Genomic DNA, 12,362 nt, shown 5'->3' on the forward strand with positions numbered 1-12,362 from the left:
GAAGATTGACCAGTGCAGGGAATCTCGTTATGTGCTTTAGTCAAAATATCATTACAACTGTGCAAAATAGCAAACATCTCATTATCACTTTGTCTTGCAGCAGGCCCTTTGCCATGTGCTGAAATCCCAAGCAGTGGCCCCAGGCTGCCAATCAGCATTTTTTGCTGCTGTTGAGTTCGTTCTGTCAACGTATACATACAATTATGCCCAGATATTTGCATTCAATTGATAATTCAGAGGCGCCACCTGCAATTGAATCACTGCAGGCAGTGGAGTTTCCAGGAGAGTAATTGACGAAAATAAATGTGCCTGAAGGCAACAGTGAAAATGTACACAAAAATGGTTCACAGCCAGTAAATGGACTGGCATCGCATTTGTGAGGACTATATTGAGGTTCAGTGAGTATTAATAGACACCCAAGGTTAGAGAGCACAGGACCATATTCCTGTTTCACTGTTGTGGTTACAGTTGAGAAGCACTATACTGCAGGACACATAGTTCTAATTTGTATGTTACTAGTAATGAGTAAATGTCAGAATAATCCTTTGACTAGGGGCTAGCCTTCAGGAAAGTGCACTCTTTGATCTCGGTTGACTGCTCCCCACACGAAGTGCTTGGATTAGTGTCTGTTCAATGTAATCTGATTAAAATTCTGCGTTACGGATATTTCTGTGTTCTTGTGTGCATTTATGGGTATTACGGGGAACATTTCACTGTGGTTATTGAATATGATTGATCTGATAGAATGTATTCTTGCCAGGTGAGATGGGCAGGTTTGTTCATCATGGACTTGAGCCTGCTCACGATAAGTTTACCGTTGTTCTTTAAGAATGGAAAAACTTTCACATATGGTGATAACTGAAGGCATGATGGTGGGTCTTCACACGGTTCCGCCCTTGGGATCCTTGAGATAGGACATTCAAGATAAGCTCATTCACCTCCTTTCCAAGGCACAGGGACATACTGTCCATTCACCCAGTCTGGCTGATGCCAGCCTGCTGGCCTCATTTAAGGCTCTTTATGGTCTCGGTACATGGTCCCTCACTGGTTCAGGCCCGATCTGCTGCTGATGCTGGAACGCTTCAATACAGGTGTTCACATTCCACACTAAAGTCACTGTGTTCGGGGTGTTTTCTGTGCTGTAGTTACTCACTCTCCGTCACCACGCAAGCAGATGAGGACCCCAGACAAGCACATAGGCTCAGAGAGGGGCACAGCTACATCAAAACACCAGGAGGGGGCGCCACTTCAACCAGTGGGGGACGAGCCATCTTCAGAGTCCAAGCACAAAAATTGTATGAGGCTACCTTTACCGTTCTTGTAGAATGTGTAATATGGCTTGTCATTTTTCTGGACAATATTTGGGAATTGTGAAGTTTCATTTGCACTTAGCCAGCAACATTGCTTTTAACATAATACAGCCTTAGAACATGTACAGAGGGTTCTCTTCCAAGAAAGTTTACCAGAAAGTATAACACATTCTATTGTAGTAGACATTGGGCCAGTAGACATGGAAGAATATAGAGTCTTGGGTTTGAGTCTGTGAGGTAAGCAGTGCCAAGCAGTGTATTTGAAAACACATTGGGAAAGTAACTTAGGTCTCAACATAAAAGGCTTCAAACAAACCTTATGCACATTATTTGGGTTACTGCTCCTAAATCAAATTCTAGCTAATTTGTTATTGTTCTGTTTATACTGTATTAACTAGTACCCCGCAGGTCAATATTGTTAGTATTATAGAATATTGGTGTATTATAGTAATTGCGTAATGCTTGCTACCTCTATGTGTGGTGCAGAAGCGCTTGTCCACATGGCTAACATCCTAAACTGTGTGGATATGTGGTTGGAAGAGTGTTGTCTGTGCTGTGATCCTATGTGCGAACCTTTTGTATGTTGCTTGTGATGACCACCAACGTGCAATTATTGTGCTACTGGATGAAGCGCTTAGTTGTGTGATAGATTATGAAGTGTGGGAGATATGCACTCTTATAATATATATTATGCTTCCAGCTCTGATTAGCTCTGCGGGTAGTTTATCTTTTATGTTCTCTATTCAGTTTCCTATGCTGGCTGTGGAAGGAGGTCATTCACTCTGTGATCTTCATAGATTTACAAGTGATAGCAAGTGTGGAAAAAGTGTGAGGGTGGTCACAGACCTGCCATGATAAAGTGCTTTACAGTCCTCTTTCATATGAGTGCCATTAGGAGATTTCAATTGAAATTTCCCTAGATGCATTGCGTTATTGTCATCTCTTTTGTTATTGTAGGTAGTCCATACTGAGAGTATGTGACTTTTTGGGACCTGCAGGATGGACTATGCTAGAATTCTCTGTTGACCAGCAATTTATGGCAGATCTCTGGACTCGGAGGGCTGGTCTAGTTAGCATTCAGTGGTTATTTAAGTGGGCTGGCATAGCCTGTATCTGTGTCATCCTTATGCCAACACTGTTCCACAGGACTTTAATGCATTATGTGCCTGTCCTTTTGTCGATGAGGGATCTGGTAATGAATATGTATATGACTTCATATTGTAACATGGATTATATTGAATTGATATGGTAGGACCATCATAAAAACTTGATTACCTGCCCTTCATCTTATATTTAAAGGTAGAATATAAGGAGCCATAGTTTGTTATATCTGTTAAATCTGGGGCGGGGATAGCTGTGATTTTGTTATTAATTTGGAGCAACGTTGGGGCGACCCTGGTGGATGCAAAGATGTTATTCCCTGTCCTGGATGCATAGGCTGGAAAAGGCCTGCTGCTCTGCTTTTTCTTTTTTACACTTCTTAATGTGTAGTCTGATGGTGTCCTAGCTGCAGGGCTGCAGATAAAGATAAGAGTGGTGAGCTTGTCTGAAAGAAAACGGGGGTGCTGGCTGTGATGATATAAAAGCAATGTAGACTTGCTTGGCTAGTTAGGCATGACTTCCGTAAAAATGCACCAACTTCTGCTACAAACCATGCTTAATTTGAGACCGTGTTTTCTGGTGCTCGGCACCAGCACCGATTGTCAACACCAGCACTTATGACAGTCTGCCACATGGTGGCACTATTTATCTAATTTAAAGATGGGCACACAACAGATATTTATAAATTCAATAAACATACAAAATTACGAATACCTGCCGCCAAAGCCATTCTTATAGCTTTGAGGGCCTAGAATAGTCTGATTTGTCACACTTTTAGGCGTGTGGTGTTTAGTAATTGTGTTGGTAGTGTCATTGGTAGCACTGGCAGGGACGATGGGTGGTGTAAGCTGCAATAGCCTCCTCACGTGGGCAGTGGCAATTAAATTTTTTTTTCTCAAATTAACCTCTGGGTACAAAATTGTAACTTGTTTTTCATAACATTGCAAAATAAATGAAAACATAATCTGGGCAGTGTTTATTAGCAATGTGTTCCACTCCAAGCACATTATCTGCAAAACACGTGCCGAGGAAGTCTGCACAAAGATTGCGCAGCTCTGCAGACGTGCCTGAACGCCTCTCTTCCCATTGTTGAACCAAGTCCTGCAGACTTGACTGATGAACTGTGTTTGCAGACAGGGAAAACAGATGTTACTTCTGACATGTAAATCAATTCCTATATTTGCCTTCATTTGTGGAGTGGAACTGCTCCCAGTGGGAGCGCTTGCTTGCTAGGTTCATGGAATATTCATCAGGCAAAGAAAAAGTGCTACTTTTTATTAACTGAGAGGTATTTTTATAATACCGAGGCAGGAAGAAAACTGAGCCCCAGATCCATGGTGAGACGCATGTTTTTTTTAGACTGCCTCAGCGTATGAATGGGCTTTTCAGTGAGTTTCCTCTTTTTTATGAATAAAAAACATAACAAAACATAAAATGTTGTGGTGAACATTATATATATATATATATATATATATATATATATATATATATATATATATATATATATATATATATATATATATATATATATATATATCCATTATGTGAACAGGTGAACATTTGTTTTTTTCTGGCTTCTTTTTTATTTCGCATACCTCTGTTTTCTATGTTTTACATTTAGCTTATTAAAAAGCATATATATGGTGGCTGCACCCACCAAACCCAACAAATTAATTTCCCTCTGATATTGAAAATGTATATCTAAAACTATTCCTCAAACAAAAACCCCAGTGGCAGTGCTCTAGCCCTAAAATAGGATGCATGTAAATTGGTAACCCCAATTGGCAAGAAATGTAACCCCCTTATAAGTCCCTGGTAAGTGGTACCAGTGTTACCTAGGGCATGGGAGTTAAAAGGGTCACCAGGGCCTAAAGCACTGATTGTGCCACATTGAGTGACCCAAGTAGGAAGATGACAGCAGTCCTGCCATTGAAGCGTGCATAAGCAGTGCAAACTGCTCAAACTCAACTTTGCCCTCACCATGAGCGGCAAGTTCGCAGCACTATTGTTAATATATGCCAGTCACCCCTAAGGTAGGTTTCCTGAGCCCAGGAGGCAGGATGTATTATATCAAAGGTGTGGACATATAAGTGCATGCTTATATATCCCTATAGTAGCCTCCTTCCATTAGGGGCTACTGTAGGTGTTCAGGGGGCCATAGAATAACATGGGCTGGCACCTGGGCACTCCCATGTTGCCATCTCCATTCTGGTCCAACTGAAAAGTGTTGTGTTTGAAATCAAACACCTTGTCTCACCAAACCTGACTTTTTCCCAAAGTTGATTTAATGTAACATGCACCCATGTGGCTTCCAGAGAGGGTGCACACCTGGTTGCCACAGCCTTTCCTGTGCCATGGCTGAAAGCCTACAGCTGCTGCCGCCAAGACAAGAATCTGACCCCCGGCCAGGAGGTGTGAACTTTCTCGGGAGTCTGAAACAAAGGCCTACCTGTGTGGAAGGTTTCTCATTCCTACCTGACAGGATGGCCAGTGAAGTGGCATGAACTGATATTCCTGCAGACTTTCTCCCAGAAGAGGAAGAATCCAACCACCTGCCCTGGGCACATTTGTATCTCAGGCAGGCAGGAAATTAGGTAGTCAGGAGGGGTACACCCCCCAGAAGGCTACCCATACCACTGTGGAGGGATTCCTGGTCTGTACAGCCAAAGAAGGATGCTACCATTTTTAAAAGTGTCAGAATAGAGGCTTCTGGACAGTAAAGGTGCCACCCTCCCAGGAGGTGGTCACCTTAGGGGCGGATTAGCCGCTGGGGCTAATAGGCCATTGGCTTAAAGCTCCCACACCACTAAATCAGAAATTTTAGGGGTCCCCTGGCAACAGAACCTAAGATCTGATTGACTTGCAAGCAAAGGACTGCACCTGTGTCAACCACTCTGCAACTGCATGACTATGACTTGTCCTCGACCAGAGACCATTTCCATAGGAAAGAGGAACACCTCTGCAAGTCAAAGGCAACTCCAGAACTCCCTTGGACTAGAGGTACTAGTCCCCTACAGACTACAGGCAAGAACCCCACTCTGATCCAAAGAACCACTAGCTATCGGGCCCGCTGAGGGAATCGTCCAAAAGTATATGGTCTAGTGCATTGTGGGAAATGTAGTCCTGACCTGCAAGTTTCAGGGGGCTACTGTTTTTCTACTCTGGACTCCAGGATGTCAAAGTGACTGAAGGCTGAGATTGACACTGCCAAGGTTTGTTGGTGGCCAGTTCAGCTACCAATAACTTTGTTCGATTCTGTGTCTCGAGGGAACCCTGAAGTATCTTCAACCCGACATTCTGTGACCCCTTTGTCGAGGTTTTGCACCCTCTTCCTTACCAGGGCTGTCAATGTGGTAAATCCAGCAACCCGCAATTCCTGTTTCAGCACCAGTGACAGCCAGGACAACTGTGCACCCAGTCCCTACAAGCCAGGTAAAAATCAACTGACTGTTTGAGCCTGGTCTTGGGTCCCGCCTCAACTTTACCTTCCGTGGTTTCCACTGAACTCGACCTGCAAGTGACTGATTGTACTATTGTTACTAGTACATTTCCCCATCGACTGCAACATTAAAGTTTCAGAGGACTGACTTTTCTTTAAGAATCCAAAACTCTGGTTATATTAATCCGATTGTGTTAGTTTCTGTGTTTTTGTTTTACAAATTGGTGTCAGATTTATTTCGAGTTGTGGCAATTACTTATCATTCATGTTGGCACTCTGGAATGCTTAACACATTTTCCTGTAGGGAAGCCTGCCTCCTCTGTGCCACACTACCAGGACTGTGCTATGGATTTATTAGTGTGAATCCAAATCACCTATTTGCGGTATTGCAAGATTATTGCATAATGAAGCATTGCCAGACTCACTACATGAAGATCTACGTTCCTAAACAATCATTCTCTCAACACTATACCATTTATGTGTGCATGCTTGTATTTATTTATTAGGAAAGTTGTAGATCCCATTGTCTCTTCCTTCATTTACAACAGAGTGGTGAAAGCCTGGAAGAGGTGAAATCAGGGTTGTTCTAAATAGAGTCATATGAGTGAGATGGATATGGTCTAACCTTGTCTGATATTCTTCAGTAGTGACATCTTTCCTGCATGGACTTGGTTGTAAGTGGTACAAAAGGGGGTGGTGATGGACAGAGCATCTGAACCAATCAAACACTCACACCCAGTCAAAAGATCTGGGTTGATCCATCACCGTTCTTTAGCCCACTCTGCCACCCCAGTTCAGACATGGCTACATGCAAATCAGTCTGACCCTGTGCCTCATGGAAACAGTCCAGCCCGAACTGCCAAGCCATGCCTTCCCTGTACCGGAAACAAGCTTCCGAGGACCGGTTTCTGGCATTACAGCCGTCTTCAGCCCGGCTTGCTTGAATCCAGTGGCAAAGTGAGCAAGGGACTCACATCTGAGCATACCCTGCCACACTTATGGCCGCCAAAGCGGTACAAAAGGGGGTGGTGATGGACGGAGCATCTGAACCAATCAAACACTCACACCCAGTCAAAAGATCTGGGTTTGATCCATCACCGTTCTTTAGCCTACTCTGCCACCCCAGTTCAGACATGGCTATATGCAAATCAGTCTGGTTGTAAGCAGTTTCAAAATATTCAAGTCTCTTAAACACATCTAATTTTATTCATCTCTGATTCAAGGCCATAGCATTCCTTAGCTTAGGGCTGAGGGTTCCCAAGGCTCTGACTCCATGTTTAAGCTGTTTGAAATCTAATTGGGTAATGAGATCAGGAGTACAAGAGCAACTATTTGTGGAGGTGAATAGTGAGGGGGCTAGAGAGTGTAATGTTTTTGTAGTTTTCATACATAATGGGGCCCATTATTAGGCTTTCTAGCCCCTCTGGTGAAAGTGCAAGCTCAATGCCAACTTATCAATTAGAGACGGAAAACATGGTGGACTGTAGCCCACAAACCACCGAAACTTTACATGAGGACGGTGCGTTCGGGATCAAATCAATCCTGTGAGACTCACAGGATTATTTGCTGTTTGTAGACATACTCAAGAATCCACACTAGAAATATGTTTTATGATTTTGCTAAAATCATCATCTCATCCTAGTTCATATAATGTGAAGTTGTAACTATAAAAATGAACAAAACAGTGACAATACAAAATATTAAAAAAAGAACTGCAACATTGTAATGGTGTTATAGAATTTCCCAAATGGGAACCATAAACCCAGTTTCTGCTCTCCAACCCCTCCATTCTTGTCTCTAGTTAAGCTATCTCAGCACCCATAGAGCCTGTAAGCATTTCTAAGTTGGCCTCTCAGCAGTATTCCTTAGTGGAACAATAGAAGTGTTGTTCTTTATAAAGGAAGGCGTTGTCTGTCTCTGTACAGAGTCGCTATGGTGCTACCAGCAAGCAGTCTGATAAGGCAAGACTAGCCTGAAGGTGCCTTACTGTGGCCTTCACGAAAGATGTTTTCTGCGTCTGCTTGCTCAATCTTAGTCTACCAGCAAGACAAAGATTCCCCTCTCTCTTCTACTTGTCTGTAACCAGCTTAAATACACTTTTCTAACTATTTTGAAAAAGACAGGCCTCACTTCGAATCATGTCAAATGAAAGAATGAATATATTACTCTTAATACACCATCACATATTAATATATAAAAAATGAAATCAATTGAATACATGTATGTGAACAACTGAGACACTTTCAGACTATAATAAAACAAATGTTATATGATGTAAAGGTGCAAACCACATTAAAAGCAATATACTTTAATAAATGAGAAATGTGCACTAAAATGAATATATGAGATATAATGAAATGCAATTTGGATACATAAACCGAAAATGAGTGTGTAGGTATTCTAGGGATTTCCCAAAGTAGGTTTTGCAGACAGTTCAAATGTCTGTTAGTGTGATCATTGAGCCCACCAGGAGCCAGTGAAGTGTTTTCATTGTAAGTCTGATGTGGTCATGTTTGTGAGGATTCGTACACTTTCTTCTTATATAATTTTGCACCCTTTACTCTTATCAATGTGTTTCTCGGTAGTTGTTATGAGATGACAACAGTCCATACATGCAAGACCGACATTGTTCTGAGCTCTGTGTAGTGATTGGTTCGGAGAAAGGGAGCATTTTACACGGAGAGCTGCATGTTGACCCCTTTACCAAATGCATTGACTCTGGGTCTGAAGGAGAGTGAAGAATTGAAGATTATCCCAGATTTTTTATTTTATTTGGATGGAGTGTTTGGGGATGTTCAGAGGCTTGAGTGCCATGAAAAGACCAAGAACTGTAATTCATTCACTCTCACCAGAATTCAATGCCAGGTTTGCTTTCCTTGTCTAGGCCAGGACCCAGGTCATCTTGTCGAAGGCATGGGTTGTGTATCTGTTCAAGTTGTCCATTAAGGCAGCAGCAAATTGAAGTTTAAATGTTTTATTTGATTATGTAGGTAGGTTTCTGCAAGCCTTCCTGCACTGTCACTTGTAGTATGCCTTTGGGCCGAATGAATAGTTGTTTGACGGCGGAGGGACCTGAACCTGGAGACGGGAGACGGTGCCCGGGCACCCCACACCGCGCTGGCAGCTGCCGGGAGAGAAGGACTGTATGAAAGATGACAGAAGAGGTCATTGTTATAGCCAAGTGGGACTACACAACGCAACAGGACCAAGAACTTGACATTAGGAAGAATGAGCGTTTGTGGCTTCTTGATGATTCAAAAACATGGTGGAGGGTAAGAAATACAGCCAACAAAACTGGATATGTACCATCAAACTATGTGGAACGAAAGAACAGCCTTAAGAAGGGATCTCTTGTTAAAAATCTGAAAGACACACTAGGTTTAGGTAAAACGAGAAGGAAGACCAGTGCTCGAGATTCTTCTCCAACCCCAAGTACAGATGCAGAGTATCCATCTAATGGCAGCAGTGCAGACATAATTTATGACCTTAACATTCCAGCTTTTGTTAAGTTTGCTTACGTAGCTGAAAGGGAGGATGAACTATCCCTTGTCAAAGGGTCGCGTGTGATAGTTGTGGCAAAATGCAGTGACGGCTGGTGGCGAGGTAGTTACAATGGTCAGGTTGGTTGGTTTCCTTCCAACTATGTGATGGAAGAAACAGATGAAGCAACTGCAGATTCACCAAGTTTCCATAGTCTACGCAAAGGGACATTGATGAGTAATGGCCAGAGCACTAAAGTCCTTCCTATTGTGCAGACATTGTATCCATTCAGTTCTGTCACAGAAGAAGAACTTAACTTCGAAAAAGGTGAAACCATGGAAGTAATTGAAAAACCAGAAAATTATCCTGAGTGGTGGAAGTGTAAAACTTCTCGAGGACAAACAGGCCTTGTTCCCAAAAACTATGTTGTTGTTTTAAGTGATGGTCCCACAAATACAACTACTTATGTACCTCAGATAAGTTACACTGGCCCATCTACTGCAGGACGATTTGCAGGAAAACCATGGTATTATGGGGATGTCACAAGGCATCAAGCAGAATGTGCGCTAAATGAGCGGGGAATGGAGGGGGACTTCCTTATAAGAGATAGTGAGTCTTCGCCCAGTGACTTCTCTGTATCTTTAAAAGCGATGGGGAAGAACAAGCATTTCAAGGTGCAGTTTATGGACAGCGTCTATTGCATTGGTCAGCGGCGATTTAACAGCATGGATGAATTGGTGGAACACTACAAAAAGGCTCCCATCTTCACCAGTGAGCAAGGCGAAAAACTATACCTTGTTAAAGCACTGCAGTGACATTGAAGATGGACTGGACCCCAAAAAACGACATGCCTCCGATTAAGCACCTCATTCTATAGAGCAGCGCTATCTTCAATATAAAAACGTTCTAGAACTGTTGACTCTTTTTACGCAACACTTGTTCTGTGCATTATTCTTGTCCATTATTTTCAGTTGTCTTGGCCTTTGTTTCTGTTGTTCAGCTGTGACCTGTTGAGGAACACTCCTAAGGCAACACGACCTGAACTGCTTTTATGTCTATGAATGAAGACCACACCTTGCTGCAGGTTTACATATAAATCAGCTGCAGAATCGAAAAGTACTTCGCTGGAGGGTTCAAATCTAAACAGTATTAACATTCTCAGAAGGCACCTGCAAACAGATTTTTCATTTAGATTTCTACTATTGGGCACAAATTGAGTGTATTGAATCTATAGAGCTGATCAAGTGAAATACGGTAGTCCTAAGATTTGTGAGTTCTGTAGCTTTGTCGCTTACCAAGTACAATTGTATTTTACCAAAGGTCCTAGAATTTAGAAGCACTCTACGTTGTACTCTGCTGTGGCATTGTCTCTGTCGATTTGTGAAGAGTACACAAATTACAATAATGTATTAGGCCTTCTAACACTATTCAGGTATGATTATAGCTAAATTAAAGTAGAATCTAGCAGAATTCATATTTAATGACCGAAAACAGGTTTATAATTAGATCAGGTTTTTTCTTTAAGAAAGAATTGTTGAATATAAGGCATCCATCTCGATTCAAAAAAAGCAAATGCACATTCACCATGTAATTTGATCTAATCGTTGCTGGTTTTGAAGTGAACAGTTGAGTGTTAAATATCTGACTCATGCTGAGTGGACACCAAGTAGATTAATACAAGGGGCATATGTCCACGCCTTTGTATTTGCTGCAGTCAGAAAAATCTAATTCAAGTAGTTAATGACTAGCGTATTGCACAGCACAATGTTTATTTATGGAAGGATTTGCATTCCTCTCCCTATTTAATTTTTTTTATTATGTATTGTAGATTTGCTGATTGGGGTGACAGACTTGTAATAATGAACAAGTAATATTTTTGTCCAAGTAAATCAGGTAATGGCCACATCGAGAATTAAGGCCAGGACCAGTCTGTCCGATAAAAGCTGTCACTACTGTCAGGGTAATATTTTACAGCAAATGTGATGGTGAATAATGTAAATGAGTACATTTGAAGAGAAATGACTGAAAGGGGTTTCCAGGTAACCATTTGAAGGCCTTTCTGTACTAGAACAAGTACATCTTAATAGCTCGTGTTAGTACTTCTTTTGAAATGTAGCTACGTTTTATACTGTTTATACTAAACATTTTGTCCACAGACGGATCTGTATGTCAGTTTCCAGTGTCCAATCATAGATCAGTTTCGAGGTTTTGATGCTAATACAGTTATAAATATTGCACACAGGAAAAAAAGTTGTTTGTACTCCCGAACTGGGGTTGCATTTTAGATTTGAAAGGTGGGTGGGGATAAAGGAGTGGTCCAAGTAGGCCACAGAGTAGATTGACGTGTCAGAGTTATAAAGGTTATGAGTACAAGGGCAAGCATGTGACAAGCACTGTAAATAGCACTGCTACATCTCTGGGTAAAGCGTAGGTCCTCCATTTCCCCAGCAATTCTGTTTAAAAATTGTAGTCTGGCCTGCCAGACAGAAATTTTGAGTCATCTGTGTTTACAAACTGCTTCACTGGGTTTTGTGGGTCGAGAGGTGTTTCAAAGAATGTACACAGGACTGTAAGTTCATGATCAGGTCATCAGTAAACCAGAGCACCTATGAATGAACAGCTACTCACTGGAAGTAAAAGTGAGCTGTGACAGGTTGCTCTTAGCAGTTTCTTCCTGCTGTGTAGTCAACAGCAACAATGACAACCCCATTCTTCTCTTTTTCTTTATTTCTGTTTCCTGAGTTGTGAAGAAGGAGGTCCCTTAGGATGGCAGCGGAGCTGTGGTTGAGCCAATGCCCTATGAGAACAACATTGTGGCTTTGGACAGGATGCTGTTGTTTTCCATGGCGTGTCCCTGGAATAAGTGTGTGTTTACGAGACCATTTTGGATCGTAGCATTAGGTTTGATTTTGGCTTGAAACAGTGTTGGAAGATTTTCTGGGGCTCCAGATGTGATGTCATGAGCATGATGGTGGTGGCTGCCGATGGTGTTGAGGGTAAGAAGTGTCGGAGATCAGTCAGGAAGTGTGTTG

General features: G+C 42.1%; 1 protein-coding gene and 1 pseudogene across 1 annotated transcript in view; both read left to right on the plus strand.

Annotated features, from left to right (window-relative positions):
* ATRNL1 (attractin like 1) overlaps positions 1–12,362 on the plus strand; it is a 2,439,979-nt gene that overhangs the window by 2,146,604 nt on the left and 281,013 nt on the right. The window lies entirely within an intron of this gene.
* Positions 8,972–10,316, plus strand: LOC144753528 (cytoplasmic protein NCK2 pseudogene; annotated as a pseudogene).

The sequence above is a fragment of the Lissotriton helveticus genome, chromosome 5_1, assembly GCF_964261635.1.
Source record: "Lissotriton helveticus chromosome 5_1, aLisHel1.1, whole genome shotgun sequence".
In the NCBI taxonomy this organism is placed as follows: domain Eukaryota; kingdom Metazoa; phylum Chordata; class Amphibia; order Caudata; family Salamandridae; genus Lissotriton; species Lissotriton helveticus.